The sequence below is a fragment of the Myiozetetes cayanensis genome, unplaced genomic scaffold, assembly GCF_022539395.1.
Source record: "Myiozetetes cayanensis isolate MyiCay16 unplaced genomic scaffold, myiCay2020 scf6-25, whole genome shotgun sequence".
Classification (NCBI taxonomy): Eukaryota; Metazoa; Chordata; class Aves; order Passeriformes; family Tyrannidae; genus Myiozetetes; species Myiozetetes cayanensis.
The window spans coordinates 47831196-47854223 of NW_026087853.1; the positions used below are offsets into that span (position 1 = coordinate 47831196).

Consider the following 23028-nt stretch of genomic DNA (forward strand, 5'->3'; position numbering starts at 1 on the left):
ATTTGTTATTCTATAGCAAAAGGCTTGACGATGTTTTATTGTGCACTCAGTTTTCAGGAATGCAAAATTTAAAAAATAAAGTTACTAAGACACTTCTCATAATATGAATCCAAAACAGCTTTTTTAAATTCAGAGGCTAAAATTTTAGCTGATACAAATTTTCTGGCAGGCATTAAATTTGTGGAGGCATACTGGTTTAAAACAGCTCAGAATCTGATTCTAGATTCATGGGATGAAATCCCATGTTTATTGATTATGTAACTGCAAATGCAGATTTGTCTCAAGTGCAGCATGCAATATATCTAACAGCATATAACAAAATATTCCATGCATATTCAGAAGTAGAAAATGTCCTGTTCAATTTAAATTGTATGAGATTTAAATAGATAAATACTATTGGGTTTTCTAATCAAGGATTTCAATAGATAAAGTTAAGAAAAGACATAAAATATTAATTAACTGCTAATGATTACTGACTTTCAGTGAATGGACACTAAGGTAATTTCACTGATTTAGTAGGCCCCCATTACCTGAACATTTAATCCTTTGACTCTCCAGTAAATTAGGCTACTAAAACTAACACCACAAACCAAACTCAGCAATAGTCATGCCAAAGCACTGGGAAAACCTCTGGTCTCCAGCCAGAGATTGTGAAGTATGTGTTTAACAAGTCACAACCATCTGTGGGACAACTGATCCTAGGGGAAAAAGGACCACAAGGCTACCCTACAGTACCAACTAATCACTATGAAAACCAAGTGGTCTTAAAGCACTCTTTGAGATCGCTTCCTCCCTTCTATTACTTCCGAACAAGAGTCCTAGTCCAGCTATTAGGTGCTGGTTTTTACAGTATAAAATGGGTTGCCTTTGATGGAGCAAAGTGGGTTTATAGATGCCTACATATAAGGCCAGAGTCGTGGCTCTGGTTTGAGAAGGCAACCACCACCCACCTAAGGGAACAAACGCCAGAGCAGGTAGAGTAGTGTCTTCAAAGAGCCTGTGGGCTCCCTCCTAGAGGCGATGCTGGGGGTGCCGCTCGCAGCCTGCAGCCGTCTGCTCCCCCCGCTCAGGAGGGCAGCGGGACCGGGGGGTCCCCAGGGCTGCCCGCCAGCCCATCACCCACCCGGGCCGAGCGCGGAGCCCTCGCCCCCGGGGCAGCACTGCGGCAGCGGCCCCGGCCCTCCCGGGGGCTGGCCCGGCTGCTCCCGCCCGCCGCTGCCTGTTTCATTCATGCTTTCTCCTTCGCCATCTCCCTCTCCGGCTGAGGGGAAACGGGAGCGCGCGTGGGCGGCCGCTGGAAGGCTCCCTGTCAGTCAAGCGGCCGAGCTGAAAAGAAGGCGAGCGAGGGAGAAGAAGGGAGAACAGCTTTCCCGGGGGAGGGGGCGGCTGTTGTCGCTGCCAGCCTCGCAGCCCTTCCCGGGGGCATCTGCAGAGACGGGGAAAGGGGGAAGGCGGGAGCGGTTTTGCACCACGGACCTTCCCGCCGGGGGGGAAGCGGCTCTTTCCTGCCGCTCGTCACCTGTCCCCCCCTCGGCACACACACACCCCCAGCGGCGACGGGGCGGGGGGCGGCAGGCGCCCTGTCTGGCGGAGGGGCCGGTGCCCCGGCGCTGGGGAGGCTGCCCGTACCTGTCTGCAGGGGGCTGCGGGGGCGGCGCGGGGGAGAGACGAGCCTGGTGGGCGCCAATGGCGGGGGGCTACGTAGGGCAGCATGTCCCCCTCAGCTCCCCCCGGGGCTGGGGAACTTCCCAGGGCTGAGGGGCGCTCCGTAGTGCCGCCACCAGCCGCAGCGCTGGAGGTACGGGGGGGGCTGCTGAGAGGGTTCTGAGGGGAGGCTGGGGGCAAGTGGGACGGCTCCGGGCGGGGGGCGGCCCCGCGGCGGGCTGAGGTGGGCTGGCGCTCGGTACCGGCAGGGGAGGGAGGGGAGTGGACCGGGCGGCTACCAGCGGTGCGGGGCTGGGGGCTCAGCGAGGGAGGGAAAACCCGCTACCTCCCGCCGCGCCGCAGCGGGCGGCGCTGCCTTTGTGCTCCCTCCGCACCTGAGCGCCGGGCTGCGAGGGACGGCGCAGGTGGGGGCGGGCACGGGAGGCAGCGGCGGCGCATCCCCGGAGCCGGGGCGGCGAGGTAAGGCGAGGCAAGGCAAGGCTGTGCCGTGCTGCGGCGGCCGCTCCGGGGCTGCGGGGGCGGCTGCACGCCGGGGCTGCGCCTCCGGGCGGCGGGGGCGGCGGGCGGGACAGGTCTCCCTTGCTTGGCTCTTCCTGCAGCCGCTTCCTATTTCGTCCTGCTGCACAGAGAGAGATGCAACAGCGGCAGCCCGGTCCCCCGGGGAAGGACGGGGTTCGGAGGTGGGCAAGCCGCATCAGCCCGGCCGGTGCGCGGAGGGGCTGCCGGGCGAGGGGCCGGGTCCGGGGGGAGCAGCCGGCGGTGCGTTCGCCTTCCCGCTCCCGCGGGCAGGGCTGGGGGCGCACACCCGAGCCGCCCGCCCCGCTCTCCCTCTGCCCGCTGGGCGCAGGGCCCGGGGCGCGGTGGCGGCGTGCACAGGGCCGGGGGTTTTCTCCCGTTTTCCCCCGCCAAAGAACGCCAAGATACGCGGAGCACACGCCGGTGTACTCGCTTAGCGGATCTTGCTTGCGAAGGGGTAGGAGATTCGGGGGAGGCTGCTTTGAAACTGGCACAGTCGGTAGTTAACTACCGGCTGCAGTTAAAATTTTAGCAGCAGCAACAGCTTTGCAATGCTTTCCGGGAATACTGCTGTCTGGGAGCTGATGTTCCAGGCAGCCCGTGGTACGCTGCCGCTTTCTACTAGATGGCAGTGCTGAGAGCAGGATAGTTGCCGTGGTAGGTAATAAAGTGCTGGGAAGCTGGAGACTTATGTGCAGCTGGATTTTGGTGGAGTTATGGGTGGAACAGAAGACAGTTCACATGTACCCTGTGAGCTCATTTGCAATTAAGACGATTTTTTCCAAACCTTACACAGGTTTATCTTGTTACGCGATTACGTTTTGGTGAGACTGTGATTGTTACATTATGGTAGAAAAGGAAAAAGAAATTTGGTAGGTTAAGCTCTTTTTACGGAGTTGCCAAGGTTCGGATTCAGCTCTGCTGGCTGCCACCTGATTGGCAAAGATTTACAGCTGATGATCAGATTCTGTGCTTGTGTTAGAGCAATACATTACAGATTCAGAAGAAATGTGACTGCATTACCCTCTTTTTTTAATTTCATGTCATATATACTGAGGAACCAGTTTTGTTTGTTTGTTTGTTTGATCACAGTGTTAGTCAGTTTGAGATGGTAACTTCTTTGTTGTATGGATTATGCAGTTAGTGGCTCAGGTTCCAATCTTGGACAGACCCAGAGCTCATGTTGATTTCAGAAGTTGTGTGGTACATGACAGAGTGCTGAATTTTACTGTGTAGAATATCTGAAGTAAATTTTCTCACTGTTTGCCCTACACTTCCAGTTTGTTCCTTTGGAGTAGCAGAATGTAATGATTTTTGCCAGTGGTTTCATTGCTATATTTGAATTAGGGTTGTACGTCCAAAGCCAAGGATTGTTCAGGGGCTCAATATGTGTCCATTGAGAGAGAAAATTTAAGCCCTTGACTTCAATGTGAATAAAATGGTCACTATTACTTTACATTTGCATATAATGAGTCCAAAGATTTTCAGCAGCTATGTGCAGAAAGGTAAGCGCATCACGTTCTCCTGTTTTATTAGTTTTGTTATAATTGAACAGACATGATCCTTTGTAGTATTTTGTCGTTGGTTTGTAGGTTTGTTTTTTTTACTGCTTATTTAGCATTGTTATGGTTTAAGAGCTAAACTTTAAAATATTTGTTACTCCACTGCAGGAAGAGTTGCCAACTGGATGTTATGCATGTAAAACAAGAACAAGAGCCTTTAAATAGCAAGACTATCAATTTAGTAACAATTTAGTGTGATAAATGACAGAAAACACAAAAAGAATGCAAATCTGAACAATTATAACATGGATCTTTTGATGTTGATATTGATAAAATACAAAGCACAAAAGGAAATAAGCACACACAGCTTTTAAGTACATAAACTGGTTTGAAATGGAAGAGTTATTTTCTGTTGTGCAGTTTATGCTTTAAGAAAAACCCAAAAGGCAGAGTGGGGAAAAAACGAGAAGTTTTTGCAAGCATTTATTTTGTTTTCTGGATCTCAAAATTCCATTATGTAGCAGGTTGCTTTCCAGTATCTGCTTTCTCAGTATCTGGAAAGGCAGATGTTGCTGCAGCAGTAGCAATTACACTGATTTGCAGCACAGCAGAATAAAACCCTCTGTTCTGACTTTCTGCATCTGTTTAAAACAGAGAGCCATATAGCTCTGTTTTGGGCTTGTCGACAGAACAGATGAGATAGGGAAGTTAAGTTTGTTCAATGAAGGGAGTGAACCCAATGTACAATTAGGAAATCTCTGTTTCAAGAATAAAATGAGTAAATTTGCCTAACAAACTGCATTGAAGTATTCCATTTGCTTGGGTTTACCTTGCTGTTGCCCACAAACCAATCCTTGCCAAAAGTCAGGGAGTTTTGCCAGGTTTGGTTGCTTGTTAGTTCCGTAACCAAACCACTCTGTCCTGTGGGATGTTGAGTTAAGAGGCAGAAGAGGCAACAGAGACTAGAGCCCTGCAGGCTTTTGTAGAAGAGCCTGACTTGTAGGTTTTTTAAAAGGTGCATAACAGAATCCCAGCTTCTGAGAATGACTGAGAATTGTGCTCTCACAGTTTCACAGTTCTTTTTCAGTTTGTTTCTTATCCTGTGTAGGCCACCGTAAAATGTGACTGATGTGACCTGAGATTCAACCTACGATAGGGAACGGCTTCTTGGTTTAAACTGATGCTTAAAGAGCTTATCTTTAGTTTTCAGAAATAAAGTGTTTCTACTTTAGAGAATATTTGAGACTTCCTGCAAACAAAACATGCAAGTGAAATTTAAGAACTGAAAGGCTGATTTGTACTAAAGCATGTTTAGCAGAATAAGGCCAGAAGAGATGCAGAGTATGTGTGTGCTATATGTATGTGTGCTACCACATAGCAAGTGAGCCCTGATATTCAAGAAAGGCAATGGTTTTGAATATCTCTGGAAGATGACAGGATTTTTTATCTCAAAATGGAGCTCATGCTCTTTTCAGACTCATTCCTTAATCCTACAGAACCAACTTTTCCTGTGATTTTTGAGCAACATTTTAAAGAGCTAGTATAGTAATAATCTGCATGTTAGAAATCAGATTCGAGCTCCTGTGTTGTAAGAGTCCTGATTTGTGACCATCTAGAATGACAGTAGGTGGTATGTTATTGGTTTGTGTCTTTTTTCCTTTTAACCCTTCCTTGTTTAATGACCTCCTACATGTAACCTGACTCCTAACCTGTTTGGAGCTGGAGAAGCCTTTCCTAACTTCTTTCAGCTGGGCTCAAATCCCTATTTTTGCAGCTCTAAGAGATGGGTGTAATAGAAAGTCAAGTCTGACCCTGGTTTAAGGTCATGAGTAGCTGCCCAAAATATTTAGTATTTTTAAGAGTTGGACCTCTAGCACAAAACAATAGTTTCTTGTTTTCTTTGTGATTCAGTATCATAACTGCTTCAGGCTGTGTTGCACTACAGTGTTTATGGGTATAACAGCTAGATAGTGCAACCTTCTGTATTTTTATAGCAACTCTGACTTGTGGGCACAACTGTGTGTGCTAATGGGAACTCTTGTGCTTGACACACTCACCTTTTAAGTATAAGCAACTTGATTAAGTTACAGGGAGATTGTGACCTCCCTTATCTATCATCAGAGAAACACCTTCAGACTAGCCTTGACAGTCACTTGACAATATAATAAAGCCATTTAGTCCATCTTTTAGAAGAGAATATCTGAGGCTGAGCTCAAATAGCAGTGAGTGCTAGAATGAGTGAAAACTGCATGTCATATCTTTTAGGGGCATGCATGTGTTTAGCATGAAAACTGCCTTCATAATCCTGTGTGTGCAAACTTGGTACTTCTGGATGTGCCATAGTTTCAGAGGGGTTTTGGAAGCCTCAGTGAGAAGTACTAATCCCTGCAGTGTGCAGAGCCTGCTCCTTGCTAGTTATGCCCACTTTCACACCCACAGCTACCGTGTCGCTATCCAAACTGGTATCTGTGTGCATACACTGCTTCATTAACCTGCATAAGCTATGAGACAACTAGTCTTAATTACACTGCTTCTAAAAAATCATTCAAATGTAATTCATCTATCATTAGAATTGTTCTACCACTCGTTTGTCCACAGCTCATGTTTCATTAAAAGTGCTGATGAGCGCTCAGGACTCTGAAGACAGCAGTTTTGTGCAAGATAAGAATGTTCCTTAGAGAAGCTGATGGAGGATAGAGCTTCAGAGTTCCTGGCAGACACTGACAGCATAAGATGGCACCATAGTGTAGTGTGAAACTGTAAGTCTTAAGGAGGACTAGATGTCCTTGACTTTACAAGGAGTTATTTCACGAAGAAAATTAATAGTGGGCTAGAGACTGCTGCCAGGACCTGTGTAGATAAGTTTGTTTTGGTTCAGCTACGCTAACATGACTATGAGGCAGCTAGGTTTTCTCTGCAAGTAAATGTGAATTGAATCCCTCTACGTTAGAAGAAGTAATTTTTATTTGTCCTGTTGAACCTGAGATCTGCACCTGTCAGTTCTGAATAACTGTTTCTAGAGCTGCTAGTAAATCGAGGAAATGGACGGTGTAAGCTTTACTGCATAACCGAAACTGCAGGTGCCAAAGGAGTCTCTGTTTCAAAGCTGTGTGTTCTGAAGATGTTAGTTCATTTTCAGTAGGCTGTTTGAAATCTGCAGTTGACAAAGGTCATGAAGTCCTTGATGTAATGAAATATGCAAAATATCTCATATGAATGATTTCCCCACTCTTGCAAAATCTGTTTTTATCATTGAGGCCTTTTGTAGTATAGCGTCCTGTCACTAGCAGAGAGGTTAAAAGTCAGGAGTCTTGGACACCAACACTGTGTATGATGCTTTGAAATGCATTGCACAATTGTAACCCCAATGTTAAATACAAAAAACCACCACCATCCTTGGCAGATAAGTGATTGATTGCTGCCCCTGGGGGGGGGGGGAAAAGACAGTGGGCAAGTCCAGTAGACTTAGATTTTTCCCTTTCAAAAAGTGGAAGAACCTTATCTCTGCCTTCCGTTTCCTTTCATCTTCATTACAGAGTTCTTGTAAGAAACAATAAATGCAGAAAGAATCTTGCAAAGTGTGTTTCTATTTGTTGGTAGGCCATTATCAAATGCTGGCTTGCATTCCTATGGTACCCTGAGAGATGGAGGAGACAGATGTATGTTGTTGAGAGGTGGAGGGTTAATATACATACGGAAATTTGATAACATTAGTGTACCAAGCTTATTTTCCGTACATGCCTGCCTCTTGCTGAAACAGGCTATGAACTGGCAGTATATATGCCTAAATTTTCAGAATGGCATTTTTGGTAGGTAGCCTTGTGTAGACAGATCCTTAGATTAAAATTACTATTCCAGGAGTTGGTGAAATCAAATGTAAAAGGAGAATAAAACAACAAAAGGAGCCCAATAACAATGCAGGTAGAGGTGTAACAAGAGTCCAAAGATCTTCAAAGTACATGTGCTTTGGCAAAGATACGCATTTTCATCTGTGAACTCAATATGAGAATTTAAGGTTAAATATCCTCTTACATATGCACTCCTTTGTTTATTTGGTATATGTATAGTGAACAGAATACTTTCTATTTAGAAGAATAGGCACTGATCTCTGTGGTGACTGGTGACAGGACCTGAGGAAATGGCCTGAAGTTGTGTTGGGGAGGTTTAGGTTGGATATCAGGAAAAGGTTCTTCACCCAGAGGGTGGTTGGGTGCTAGAATAGGATCCCCAGGGAGGTGGTCACAGCACCAAGGCTGACAGAATTCCAGAAGTGTTTGGATTATACTCTTGGACATATGGTGTGACTGTTGCGGATGGTTCTGTGCAGGGCCAGGAGTTGGACTCGATGATCCTTGTGGGTACCTTCCAACCCAGCATATTCTGTAAATACTTTGTATTTACAGCTGTTTCTTTAGGTAATGATGTATCATTTGTTATTACTGCAGCAGAAAATGACAGACTTCTTCAAATGCATGTTTACTGAAATCAGAGTTATACCTAGAAATCACCATGTCCCTAGATCCCATGAGTTCTGCGTGTATATATACTTTTACTCAAATGCAAGGGATACAGGTAAAGATAACTTGCATTATGTAGTATTAAGAATTAGATGTTGAAAATTGGTATAAGAATAGCACTAGTCTGTAAACTTCAGTGAATAAAGAATAAAATTGTTTTAAATAAATGGCAGAGGAGCAGCAGATGCGGAATGGTGGGGACTATTCATGCAAAGCTACAAACAAGATGCCTGAAGGAAATAGTCCTTTCAGAATTGTAGAAATTTTGTTAAGAATCAGTAAGCAGTTTAGATTTACTTTGTAGTACGCAAGTTATGTTTCTCATGTCAAGCTCTGAAGTAATTGACAGTTATTGCACTCTGGGACCACATCAGCCTATGACGTCATTGCAAAGGAGAGTCAAAAGACATATTATAATAAATTCAGTCCTGGTGAGATAAAATATATTCTAAAATTGTGAATGAACCTAAATCTAAATGGAGAATCTTTTCTAAAAGAATGTTTTTGTTGAGGCAATATAATCTGTGATATTTGGGTCACCTTCAGTTATTTAATTATTTGTTTTTTAATAGCCTACCTCTCTTGTTTCTGACATTCTTAGAAGCAGAAACTCAGAACTTTCACATCCTTGAAGACCGAACAGGACCATTTAAATTTACTAATATTAAGTTTGTGCATACCTTCTTTCATTGTTGAAACTGCAGTATACTACTTATTGTTTAAAACACTTATAGTTTAATTCCCTTCTGATTTCACCTCTTAGCAGGGGCAGCTTAGATGAATTTAGATGTTTAATTCATTTGGACCATTGTATACCTCACTTTCAAAATGAGGTTGTGTCTCTTTTTTTCCTTAATTCCACACTCCAGATAATAATGGTCCTTGTGGTTTATACCCTGAGAGAAATGTTTACTTTTTCCCGTGTAGATAGTTGCTACTCCCCTTCAGTGGGAGACCACATTCTGTTTGTAATACCAGAGATGTAATCCTCCAAGTGTAGCGTAGAGTTTGTTAGAAAAAACAAATGCTGCCATTTTGTAAAGACACACAGAACATTTTCACATATCATTGAGGAACCAAAACTTCTGGGGGAAAAAAAGCTCAGAATTTTGCACAGTGAGGGTATTTGTTCTGAATGTATCTTCCAGATGCTATAAATAATAACCATTTTCATAATAGATGACTTGCAGTCTGTAAAAGCAGGTCATTCCTATTACTACCTTCTTTCTCTTCCTGCTGTTTCAATGGCAGGAGATTTTTAGCAGCCAACAGCATTGCAGACTTTTTTAGGTGGAGGTGACTGTGAGTTAAGGGGAAGGCTGTACTGGTATGTGTAATGAGCTTTGTGCCCTTTTGGAAGGCAGGGTTAAAAAAGCTGAACAAATAGTTAGCTACCTTGCTTTTTGTAGCCCCATTTGTGCCACCCACCAGTTTGCCAGGACCACAGCTTTACTTCACTAGTGTAGAATGACAGTTGTTAAATGAACATTAAGGGTATAGGGAGAAGAGGACTTCAGAAGTTTCTTCTTTGGTTGAGAGAAGTACAAGGGAGGAGAACAGTCTATTGACCCTGCTCACTGATCCTGGCTGCTTTCTGAAAATTGGGTTGTGACAAGCAGTCCATGGGTTGTAGGTTGACAGTTGTCCTGTGCAGCTGTGGTGACAACACAAGTAGCAGAAGATTTTCCACACAGTCACTCTGGAGACGTGTTCTTACAATTCTCTGTTGAGTAGCTGCCTGTTGAAAAGGCAGGCCAGTGGATCTTCGTGGATGCATTCTGTGTTTCTCAGTCAGTAATAAAATTTTGCAGCTCATACTGGTGTCTTGGCCTTGAACAAAGTTTGGACCATTTTAAATATAGGCATATACTCCCATAAAATAGTACAGAAGGCAAACCATTGTAAGCCTTCTAATGCTAGTGAGAATCCATGTGGGCTTGAGGTTTCATTTTTCTCTGCTCTTGCAAGATTTAGGTCACAATGTTTAGGTCAGGACACTTAAAAGCAAGCTAGGCATCTTGATTCAGCCTCCCTAAGGGAGTACTTGTTTTACCAGAGATATTATTTGAAGCATTCGCTTGGATATGCGATTCCACTTTTGAACTTACTGAATTACACTTGCTGTTTGTTTTCTGGGGGTTGGTTTGTTTGGTTTGGTTTTTTATAATAGAGGTAAATAAATTATACTTAGTATGTTGGGTTTTTTCTAGCATCATCCAGAGATTCTGAGAGTGGGAACCCATTTTATTCATCGGGCAGTACATTTTTTTTCTGATAGTTCTGCATAGTCCTTTTTACTTCTGGAAACAGAGACTTCCAGCTTCCTTCCTGTACCTTAACTGGTTGAGTATGGCTAGATTTGGTTTATTTCTTTCCCAGAATGTCTTCCATTTGGTACTCCAACAGCATCTGTTCCCTCATTTTCAGTATCAGTTGCAGTGTATATTACCAGCCTGGGGCGAGGCTGTGTCTGTCTCATTTAGGAGCAGAGCCTCCCTTGCCAGTGGAGATCACTGCCACCATTCCATTACACTGACCAAAGCCTTTGCTCCTTAAGTCTGAGAATAGCAAGCCAGGGAGGTGGAATAATGTAAGTAGTTGACTTGTTTCAGTCTTCTTCCAAACATGGAAATCGGAGCCTGCAAACATTTGTGAGATGAAATGTTGGCACAGACATGATAATTTCTGTGAAACTGCAGATGTGACTACTTTGTTATGAAACTGCTGGGAGCTTCAAGAATTATTGTAACAAATCCTGTGACTAAAAAGCATGTAATGGCTATTTTATTCTGCTGGGGTTTGCTTTTGCATCTTCAGAGCCTGTTTAGAATGGTCACATAATTTAAAAAGTTAATATTTTCTTTTAAATTAGAGGAGGACTTTTCTTATACTTACATGATGCCTGACTTGCCCTGACACATAAGGAGCTGAGTGCCCAAATGCTGTGTGTATTTTAGCCCGTTACTTATTGTCTTAAACCATGTTTTCAGATGCTACTCTGTCCTTTGTGGTAAATTACTGTAAACATATGTGATATTCTCCATGCTATGTACATTTTCTAACATTCCAAATTTCTTAATTATTTGTTTTGTCCCTGAAGCAGGCACTGCCATTTGCTCTTTTAACTCTTTTGAGCTTTATGCATCATGTAGAACAATGTATGCCCTGAGTTTTTTAGGAAAAAACATCCCTTTGAATTTCCTGTGTGCTCTCTGGCACCCTAACCCCTCAGACTCCTGACTGGAAACACTGCAGATCTTGAATGTAGTTTTGACCATTTGCCACAGTTCTTTGTGTTGTCAGTGGGCAGCAGATCACAAATTGAGATTCAGTGCTCTAAAGTTATGTAGTGATGAGAGAACCAGCAATTAAAGCAACAGTGTTTTATTTGCAACACAGCTCAGAACATCAGTTTTCAGTCTGTTATCCTTGAGTGGATTAGATTACATTATATTAGTTGGCATTAGTTTAAATTGAGAACTGTTGCTTTGTGTTAGTCCTAGGCGTGACTTTAAAGTTACATTTATTAACTTTAATTAAGGAGATTTTTAACCCCAAAAATTGTACCAGTTGTAAGATGCTGATTCAGTCATTATGCTGGTTCCAGTGTTTGGACAGAAGAGCCCACTGTCTGTGCATTCAAGATTTAGAAAAAGATTCTATTCTGTTTGGCAAATTTGCTTAAAAGTTCTGCTCATGCTAACTCTGAATTCACTGTGTTCTGTCACAGCCTGTTGGTGTTTGTCTAGTGGCCTGGGATTTGTAAAGCTGTGCCTATGAGATTGCTGATTGTGCTGGGAGGAGAAGGCAGTCCAAAGCTAGCTGGAATAGTGTCTGCTGTCATTTGGGAATTTGCTTTATTAAGGCATCCAGCTTACTCCCTGGGTTGTTGATGCTGAGCAGAAGTAAAAATTGAGAGTAGATCTCTGAGCTAATTTACTGTCTGTCCTTGAAACCGGATGTTTATTCCAGTTTGGAATATAGAGTTTCCTATCTACAAACTTTTCTTCCTTTTTTTTTTTTTTCCCCCAGCTGATACCAATCTCTGCTACACTCTGCATGGCTTTCACCCTGTCCATCTGTGTCCATCAGCTCTCCAGTCCAAGTGTCAGCAACTCTAGCTATGTATTTCCCTTCCTCTCAGAAAGAGCTGAGTAACCCTCTGCCACAAAGGCTTCAAACCAGGGAAGTAGAAACCTCCCTCTCCTCTATGTCCTGTCAGAGTAGCAGCTTCTGATTTATATTGGTATTGTCCAAGTATGAAAGAAGCAACTTTTCCCCAGCAGCTGTAGAATCCCTTGTTTGTGAGGGACTTCATCATGGGCTGAAATGAGCTGATGGCCACCACTACAGGATACATGAAAGTAATTTGCTTCTGGGTTTTTACTCTTTCACAACTGATTGCTGTGGACATCATTATGGTTCTGAGAACACAGCAGGTATTTGGAAAGATCATCTTGATGTACTGGTCCTGGAAAATGCCACATTAATCCATCCAACCATTTTTAGGCCAGTTTCCTGGAATATTGAACTTTAACATTGCATTTAGCTCGTTGTGATTGCCAATTTTCTTTTTTGGTTGCTGCATGATTTTAAGAGCTCATGCTTCATGAGTTACCAGAGGTAGAGATGAGCAGAAATCTGAGATCCTGCTAACATGTCAGGCTAGATAAAGCCTTGCTTGCTCGTCACAGTGATTTGCATGGTATTGGTCCTTTGTCCTAGAGAAGTATTTTTTTCCCCTGTTGTTCAAGAATTGGTCTCAGACCTTAGATCAGTGCAAATTTCAAAGCTCCTCTTCTGTGCTAATCCCTCATGTGTTGTTCTGGAGCTGTTAATTGATGATAATTCTGAATGCTTAATGCATTTTGTTTGAGGATTTCTAAACCTTTTCTGGCAGACTGTTTCTCAGTGACACTGGTTAATGGTGGAGTGGTTTTGGGGAAGCGAAGAGATTGGAAGGCAAAAGAAGCTGTTTCTTTTTTGTGTCTTTTGTGTGGAGTGGTGCCATGAAAAGCAAGAGTTGGAAAGGGTGAGAGACTGATTGTTCCTGTCCCACTCTGCACCTGCCAGGCTTTCACATTTGAAGAGTATGATGCAGGAGCAGGGCCCCATCTGCTGATGTTCCCTTTTATGTGAGATGTTTCCTTAAAGAAACGACTTTGCTGACCTGTGTTTCTGTGTATATGCCATTATCATGTCTGTGACTGTGTTGTTGACTGTTGCACAGTAAAGGAAAAGTGAGAAATCAAGTCAGTGGTAGAGCTGGAGAAAGTAAGTACCCCTTTTAGTTGTATGCAGGTTATAATTTCTAAGCAAGGTTTAGCATCTTCATAAAACTTGGATTAAGATAACTTCAGAAGTTACTCCAAAATGAAGCTTAGTTTCTCTTCATGTTTAATTTTTATAGCAGAAGTCGCCCCCCAGGTGGCAGTGGGAACAAGGTCAGACTAGGTGGTGTTGGCTCGCAAGTTGGGAAATTTCAAGGGCTGTCCACACAGACCATAGGTGTTGTTTTCTGTCTGAAAGGATCTTGATACTCAGCTAGGAGGCAAAAGCTGCTCTTCTGTTTTGATTTGAAGTGGTGTCTAGGGAAGAGGAAAACAGTATTGGCAGCAGCTTCTTTTGCTTTGAGCATTCTGCCTATATATTCCCTGGAGAACTCATTAATTTTTAAGGCTGTGGCAGCAATAGGCTAAATGGCTACAGTAGTGATACACTGATGGTTTGAGATGGTGCATTCACCCTTTTGGGATAACCAGTTCTACTCCCTTCAGATATGTGTGGCATCCCAAGATCAGTGGGTCAGTTTAACCTGAGAAGACGACTGTTTAGCAAACAGGAAGATACCATTCGGAAACCAGGAAACTCTTCTTTCTGGAGCATTGTCTGCCTTCTGATTCAATCCTCTGTAAGATTTATTTACCATGCCAGTAAACTCTGTCTGTTTGTAGAAAGAGAGAAATTATGCACAAAGGTCAGGCTCACCATGGTTTACGCTGGTGAGACAACAGTGTGTGAAACACACAGGTTCTGAGTTACATTATGATTTCTCATCATTAATTGCTAGTCAGGATAAGTGTCAGCTGTTGACTTACAGGGTCTTAGTGTGTTGTGAATGGATAAGCTTTTTAAATGTAGTGTGCGTTTCAGAAGTGGTCATGTTTCATGTGCATATATGTGTGGCACTTTGGTAGCTTATAATATCCAAATACTTAATACAATTTAGTAAAATTAAAATAATACTGTCCTAATGTGGGAAGTCTTACATCGGACAGGGTGGGGAGCTGCTGAGTCCTGACCTAGAACCGGAGTTGCTATATCTAACTTCCTTTCCAAGAAAAAGTCATAGCAGGTTGCCACTGCCTCCTGAGCTGCAGCCTGGAGTCTACGAGAGCCATTCTGCTTTTTTTTTTCAAGGGGTAGGTGCTTTGAAGGGGTAGTAGTAAATGCTGAGCTGCAAGTCAAGAAAAACCAAAACAAAGCAAGCAAGTGAGTCTGTGGCATGGCCCTGGAGCCCTGGTACCAGTGTACTGTCACCTGTCACACAGCCACAAGGCATGAGGCAGGATAAAAGGGGGTCCTTGCGTGCCCCACTGTGAGTTGGCTGGGGTTCACAGGTGGGACAGACCTGGCTGCAGCCAAAGCCTGAGGCACTGAAGGTGGTTCTTGTGTGTATATGCACCCTTGTGAATGTAACAGGAGTACTGAAGGATGCAAAGTGGTGTATCACAGGGCATTTAGAGGCACTCAGGACAGCAAAGGATGGAAGCAGTCAGCCGATGCACCTCCATTTGGTACTGAAAGCACTTAACTGGCTTTACTATGAGCTTACCACCCTTGTTTTTAACCTTACTGGCCTTACTTGAGTTCTGAGACCATTTAATGCAGACTTGGATGGGCATGAAGTGCCTCTGTCTGCTCTGCCCCTTTTCTTAATGATGTCTAATGCTGCTTCCTCTCCCCACTACTGCAATCCATTTCCAAGAACTAGAATTCAGGAGCATGCACTCTGCTCCAGCTGGTGGGGCTGGAAATGGTAGGAGTTCCAAACTGGATGCTGTATGTTTTGTAGTTATAAAAACAATGCCCATACTGTGAAATACACCACATATGAACATCCAGGGGAAAGTAATGGTCCATCTAACACTAAGTATATTCTGTGCATAGAGCTCTTATATGTACTGCATATTTCATCATGTTTGCAGGTTTATAGTGCTTATCTTCCAGACCCCCTGGACTGTAGATGTCTTCAGCCTTGTGATGAAAGAAGGATCAGGCTCTCTAAGCACAGAAAAACAGAGAAAGTATAGATGAACTGTGATCCAGACCACAGAACAGCTACGAGCTGTAATGCCCATTGGTACAAACATGTCCTCAGGCACTGGTGATCCCTCGTTCTTTGGGGGAATGCTGGCAACTCATATGTCCCACCGAGATTAGAGTCAAGGGCACTTATCACCTCCAGGATTTAGCCTTAAATGCCTGCCAAAATGTTCTCTGCCTTTGGAACTTGAAATGGCTCAAGGCTTCTTTTTTTTTTTTTTTTTTTTGTATTTTTGAATTAAAACATGAAATCCAATCTACTGTGGTACTAACAGTTTCTCTCTACCTCCCTTCCAGAGTGGAATCCTGTATATCATGTTTCAGTAAGCTTCAGGAATGTTTTGCTAACATATAATGAGGGATTTATAACCTAAATGCTGACACAACCTTAACTAGCCTATTGCAAATGTGACAGTACTCATTAAGGACTCTCTAGGGTGCAGTAATGCTCCTTGGTGGACTGAGTTCCTGGAAATTTAATGGCAGTTTGCGAACTGGCATCCAATTTTGGTTTTAGTCTCTCTCTTGCTACTATAGAAAACAATTTTGGTTCTGACAATGTGAGAGATTCTGCTGTACTTTAGGAAGGAGGATGAGTCATCTGGTGAGATCTTGGAGAAACAGTACAAAGAAAGATTGCTTTGTGTCCACTTACTCTTCTTGAAATTAAGCACGATATCAATACCCAGATGTCAGGAACCAGTTGAATTTGTATCTCACCTGTTGATGAAGCTCTGTTAAGTTCAGAAAAGGCATCTGAGACTTGTGTGTAATTCTAGCTTTATTTCTCTTCAGTAACTTCATGGAGGTTGAGATAAGCATTATAGGGTACTGTGGAATTTACTTAGTTTTTGGTACATCTAGAGGCTAGATTATTTTACTTCATCACAGAAAAGTGTTGAATTGTTTTTATTTTGATGTGATACAATATTCTGCTTACACATTATCTATACGGCACCATTGTGCAATAACTTTCTAAATAACTTCATGTACCAACATAGGCATTCTGGAATAGTTATTCTTAAAATACTCATCCATCTGTACTGTGACATAATTTGTATCTGTAGACAAATTCATAAATGGTAAATAGTTCTGGGGAGCTTAACCTGTAAGACCCTGGCCTTTGTAGATAAAATATTATCTAAGATCAGCTGCCCTAAATTTGTTGCTTGCCAAATACCTTCCAGCCACTTCGTTTAAATGCTTAAGTGAGAACCAATATTTTGTATAAAAATCTATCTCGTTTTTTCCTTTTCTTTTGTTGTTCTTCTAAGAGAGAGTAGATGAGTTAGTGGGTCATTTAAAATGCTTCCCTCTAAAAACAACTGTCCCTTTTCAAGCAATTTTATAGATTAAAAATATACTGCCCTCCCCCCCTCCAATTTAACATTAGACTCACAAATAGCGCTTTTTTTGCCTTTTTTTTTTAATTGTAGGTTACTACTGAAAACCAAAGCTTATGTAGTGATGACATTTTTCTTCTGTGTATTCTGCTGTGGGTTGACTGACTTGTGGATGTACTTGGCTTGCGTCATTTGAACCGAGTGAATGGTGGGAACTATGACAGTTTTGGTTACCTTTACTCAGTTCCTGCAAAGGATAAAAATAGGTGAGGCAGTTAGGATCTGCAGTGCAAACAGAGTTTGTCAGTGGCACAGGAGTAGGAATGTGTCCAGTTCTTTCAAAGTAAGGCTGGTAGAGAGAAATTTGTTTGTTTAATAAAATCCGCATATGACTGAGATTGATGCAAGTTCTTAATGTGACCTTAAACCATCTAGGGAAAGTGACTCTAAGTATCTGTTCATGTTTCCACAAACCGTTTCATAAGCTCTCTGGACATATTTTGAATTCAAACTTAAGTCATTTGTATGTTGCCCATCATGTGTCTTTGCTGTTACTTATGACCTGTACTCTGGCTCACCCACAAGCACAGCAGACAAGCTTGCACCTTATCTGATCAGCTCAGAATTCCATGACCGGGGCTGCACCACTTGTATTGAAATTCACGTGGGTGGGAATGTGCATTACGTCATTTTGTCCAGTGGTTAGTTTAGAGAAAAAGAAAGGTGAAATTGATGGCTGTGCAGGGAGGTGGATGCAGAGCTGAGTAAAATTGGTAAAAGGGTGAAGGGTGATGTGGCAGAACAAGAACTCCTTTTTTCGTATCAAATTTCTTTGATGCAGCTGCAGTGAACATCACATGTGTCAGTGCTGATGGCCAGAAGGTGTCTACCCCTCTTTAGCCTCTTAGAAAGATGACCTTGAAAGATTATGTGGATTTTGCTAGGGTTGTAAGACTGGACTCAAAACTGTGCACTCTGGGGATTTGGTATTCTTAATACTCTTAAGAGTCCTAGGCAAAAGATTGTACTAATTTCAATGCTTGTTGTTGTGCTTTGTGAAATCAAGTGAGAGGGAATTATTCTTACTGTGGGAAGACTGAGAACTAAGGGGGATCTTGTGACCACTTCTAGTGGCAGGCCCTGTAGCAGGGTTTTTGTCTGTTAAGTGGGAGGCTTAAGTCTCATCAGAGTGGAGAAGTTAATTTCCCCATTTCACTGAGGTTAGGTTTTTACAGAAATGTAACTCTGTGTACCTTGCAGAATCTGCAGGAGAGCAGAGCTGATCTGTGTTGAGACAGATCTCCCACACGGCTGTGAAAACAAGTGCACAAATTCAGAATAGCTGGATGTAAATCTGAAGTAACTGTCATGGAGATTGATGTTCTCTCTAGGAGTTAATCTAGATTTACATCAGGGTAACTGTGACCAGAATCTCTTAGGATTCATCTTTGCTAGACTTTAGTAACTCACTAAATTAATTGCTAATTAACTTGAGATGGTTGATTATTGTGGATGCTTCCCACATACTTCTTCTGCCTTACCGTTATAGAATTTAAAGACAGAGCTCCACTGGATCAGACCAGATCTTACCTATTCTGAGTTCCTTCTTGTCAAAGACTGTTTTCTTCACCTAGATATGAACACACTGAGTGCAGTCAGCAGACATTACATGAAAGCTCTGCAGTCCTCAGAAATTCAACCTTGTGCACATTTGGGTCAAAACCAGCAGAGACACAGCAGCCCATATTGCTGAAGGCACTTAGAATAAGGAAGGGGTTTAAAGAGGTCCTGCAAGGTAGTCCCAGATTGTCCTTGAAGGCTGACCTTGCCAGTTTCTACAGTGGAGATGGCAGTATGAGACTTCCCCTTGACATAAGTACAGCAGTCAGCTTGAAGTGGTTTCACCACTGAGATATCTAAGAAACAGCATGAGCTACCTCCACTCAAAATGCTCCTTCCCTTGTGTGTCAGAAAGCAGTTGCTTTGGTTCTTTAATTCCATACAAAATAGGTTGCACCATGAAATATTTCATGGTAGAATACTAGTTTGCAGTATCCAAGGCCATTGGGAGGGGAAATGCCCAGAGTCATTCCTTCAAAGTCTGACATTGAGGCACTTGTAAATTCTGCTTCCTTTCCTTTTCAGATTTCACCATCAGTATTACACTCACAAGGCACACCTTTCATGTATGTGTTTTGTATGGTTTAAATGAAATTGGGATGCTAGAACTGCTGTAGTTGGGGCAAGGAGGTTTTATGACTGCTTTACTTGAAAACTAAATCCAGTTTCTGCTCCAGGTCCTTCCAGAATGGAAGCAGAGAAGAACAGTAAAAGCAAATCAACTTGAGAACCTCTAATGCCCTTGAAAATAGCAAAAGGATCTGCACCAGTGTTGAAAGCAAAACTACATTTGACCTCTATTCAATAAAAGGTCCTTATTCTTAAATAAACATGTTGTGAGGTCCCACCATAAAGTGTGTCTAAACAGCATGAATATAAATGTCATCCTTGTCTTTACAAATGTGCTTAACAACCTCCCTGGGCTTGGATTTCCCTTTGAGCTGGTCTGACTCCTAACAGCCTGTAGTTTGAGTTGGGAGGGCTTGGTCATTCTGACTGATGAAATGCAATGAAGATGTAAGGATACAGTAAACTGGTGATCATCTTCCTTGCCTGCATACGAAAGTAAAGGCATCGTGCCAAGCAAATATGCGCATTAGATGACTAACAGCTCCCACACTGTCAGTGTAGGCAGGGAATATGCAATGCAGCCACATATGTGTCTCAGAACCATACCGAGTGCTTTTTATTCTTAATGTTTGGTTTTGTTTTTAAATAGGAGCTCAGATCTTTGAGCAGGATGTTTATCTCTATGCAGAGAAAACAATATTGGTCATAGTTTTTAATACACGATCAAGTTTTTAAAACTACCAGCTTGATATATCTATTGTGAGTGACATCAGAATTTCAAGTAATTGCTATAAATGTTCACTAGGGTAGCTGTGCATATCATGTGTAATTATCTGAGTTTACCTTTTTAATGGCTGGAAAATGCTTTTTTTTTTAGAAAAGTGAGAATTTTTTTTCCAGTGGAAACGCCGTTGGAAAGTTTTGTATTCAGCTGCCCTAGTTGAGGTTTGATCTCACTTTCTTTGATAAAATTCACAAAAATTAATATGCTGTAACAAAGGAGTTGAATTTCATTTGATACTTTCTTATACTATTGAGCTGAACACCAGGGGATGTCCTATAAATCCCTGTAAGCAGAGTGCAGTTCACCTTAGCATTTAATCTAGCAGTGAGCTTCCACTGAAGAGGATCCCCTTTTCGTTCCTCCAATGATGTCTAATCCACCTCCCAAATTAATTAGTTTTCTGTCAGTTCTTAAGCTGAAGCAGCAGCCTTTTAGCTGCATAGATAGGGAAGACAGAGGGAACAGGATGATGAAACAAACCCCTCTCTTTCTGCTGAAGTGTAAGGTTACATCATCTTAAATGCAATAAGAAGTGAACCTTAAGTGTTGGTGGTTTGGACAGTCGACTCATTTAAATTCCCCAAGAAATTTTAAGGACCCACTGAGCTAAGAACTCTATATATGCAAAATGGTATGCAGTCTCTTGCTCTGAATCTTAAGCAAATGGAGAAATAGGAAACCAAAGACAGACTCTCAAACTGCTACATTACAGTTCTGTGGCCTGAAAACCAGATGATCAAGTATTCAGTGAACAGACTTGTGTTGTTCCCAGAACTAAAAATTCTCCGAGTTTATCATACTTTTCACTGACATCTCACAAACATACAATACTGGAGAAAGCAGACTCCCAGAATACAGGTAGAGAAAGACCAAAGTCTTCAGATGTTTTCCAGGACACTCTCATTGACAGTGGCAGAATCTGTCAGTGTCCATTTAGCTCTGAGTAACTCTGACAAGCTAATTTCAAGAAGTAACAAAGCTGTATTTCTCTTACAGAGCTATTTAGTACCCTGTGTAATGTGGATTGGTCTCTATTTACTCTAAGCACCTGTTTCTTCTTTCTTGATCTCTCCATAAGTTGGCATCTAGATCCCTCATCCTAGTTACATTATTTTTGCCAGTAGAAATTGCTATTTTGTGAACTAGCAGAAGGGGTTGTGTGGAATGACTGGGGTGTGACAGTCCACAGATAGTCTGCATTATATAAACTGTGCTTTCCACTCAGGTGGTTAATTAAACTTGGTCTTCAGATCCCAAGACAGAAACCACTAATGTGCGCATTTTATTTTAATAACATGTTTCTGTTCCTCTGTCCCAGGAGACTTGGCCCAGTCTTTCTGGTTTGTCTGTTCTCGAGAGAGAGAAAAGGGAATGTGAGGACTAGAGGAGAGTGTGTGGCTCTGTGTAGTCTCTTTTCGGGCAAGTAGTCTTGTCTGATTGGGGGTTGTAGATGGGGTGAGGGAACATCTTACGACATCACTACAGATAGCCTTTGTATTCATATGTTCTTTGGGATAGATTCTGTGTCCTTCCCAGACACAGGGAAAAAGCGAACAGTAGCAGTAAACTCTTTTATGATTTTCTGTTCCACTCTCTCTATTTGCATTACTCGTCTGTGATGATGCTCCTGTACATTAACCTGCTGTGCTCCTCTGTCAGTGCCAGGGTATATATCCAGGTAACTGCATGTACAATTTTTTGCTTGGATTTGGGCAGACCATGTCATTGTTTTCAGCAAAAATTAACTCAGTAGCTTAAAAACCTGGGATTTTCTTCATTGAAAGCACAAGATAAAGTTGCTCTTGCATCCATGAAGTAGTCTGAATGTGCTTTGGAGTACTTTCTAGTAGAAGTTTTGCAATTGCTTTTCAGTCCTCTGTGGCACATCCTCTAGAGTTTTCACACAGCGCAAAATTAGGTGCTGAAATCTTCTCCAGCCAAATTTGAATATTGTTTTCATATCAGTTTTGTGTTTATACTAACTGCAAGGTGTAAGTTAATTGCAAATAAGCCTTTATGCATTTTCAGAGGCAGGAGTTATTCCTAACTGTCCTTGCTTTAGTGGTATTTTGTTTTGATCATTCACATGCTGTTGGAGAGAGAGAAATTGTGGCATATTAGGCAATAGATGGGCTTATTTCCTTCAACAGTGTAAAACCACACCTAAGTTACATGGTGGGGAAAGAGGAAGCAGAGGAGAAATGCTTGAGTTTGGAGTCAGTGCAGAGAAAGGAATTCTCTAACAAGGCACCTGTACTGAATACAGACTACAACAGTAGCATATAGTTTAAGAAGAGATAACTCTCTCTTTCTGGAAGAGTATAGAGCTTCCACAGTAGTTCATATTCATTTGGCCTCTCTGGAAATGACATGATAACCAAGTTCTTTGCACACTAGGTTTAAAGAAAACAGCATTTGAATATTGTGGTGAACCACAGGCACTGGGAAGGTCAAAGAACAGCATTTGGGGCTACTGTCATTGCAAACAGATTTATGTTAAAAACTGAGAATGTGGTGAAGTTACCCTGTGTCAGCTGAACACAGTACCTCTGTGTACACATTCTTAGTCTGCTTTTGTGAAAGCACTGAGCGCTTCTGGCTCGAATTTTAACTCTCTTGTCTTCTGTTCACATTGGACTGAGAGTACAGAGTTAATTACATTTCCACTTAGCAGAAGTTATAACCTTTTATGCTGGGGCAACCTGTTCAGATACCAGAGTCCTTCGTGTCACAAAAAGGTAGCGTAAGGAGAGCTGTATAAGGAGGTATAACATCCTTTATTAGATCACTCGATGTAGTTTGGGGATATAATTTGGCCTTCAGTAGTGAACCATGAGACAGTAATTCCTTTTATCCAGTGGCAGTGCCTTATGAACTCCAATTACTTCTTGGTTCCACACCTCATGGCTGTTCTGCTGGAGTGAAATGAATACACTGCAAAGCCTGTTTCTTGAGAGCTGTTGCACAGAACTGGTGATTATATCATCAACAAGTTTGAGGAGCAGTGGGGTTGCTGATGGAATACTCAGAACCATCCACACCATCTTTTTATGGTTAGTCATTTTGAATGGCACCTGCTCTGTAAAAGAAGGTTGGCTCCCTCTGGAACTTTCCTGCAAGATATCTTCTCTGGTTTTGAGCTTTGACTGAAGAAGTCACATCAGAAAACAAACTTAATAAAAACA

General features: G+C 42.4%; 1 protein-coding gene across 4 annotated transcripts in view; it reads left to right on the forward strand.

Moving 5' to 3' along the window:
* Positions 1-1682: 1682 nt before the first annotated feature.
* Positions 1683-23028, forward strand: part of PTPN5 (protein tyrosine phosphatase non-receptor type 5) — an 82459-nt gene continuing 61113 nt past the window's right edge. The window contains exon 1 of one of the 4 annotated variants that reach the window (XM_050336850.1): positions 1683-1798. The gene's annotated coding sequence lies outside the window, so the exon portion shown is untranslated. Of the gene's footprint in view, positions 1799-1980; positions 2125-2217; positions 2346-18023; positions 19301-23028 lie in introns of those variants that run through there. The other 3 variants (XM_050336847.1, XM_050336848.1, XM_050336849.1) reach the window with 3 other exon arrangements.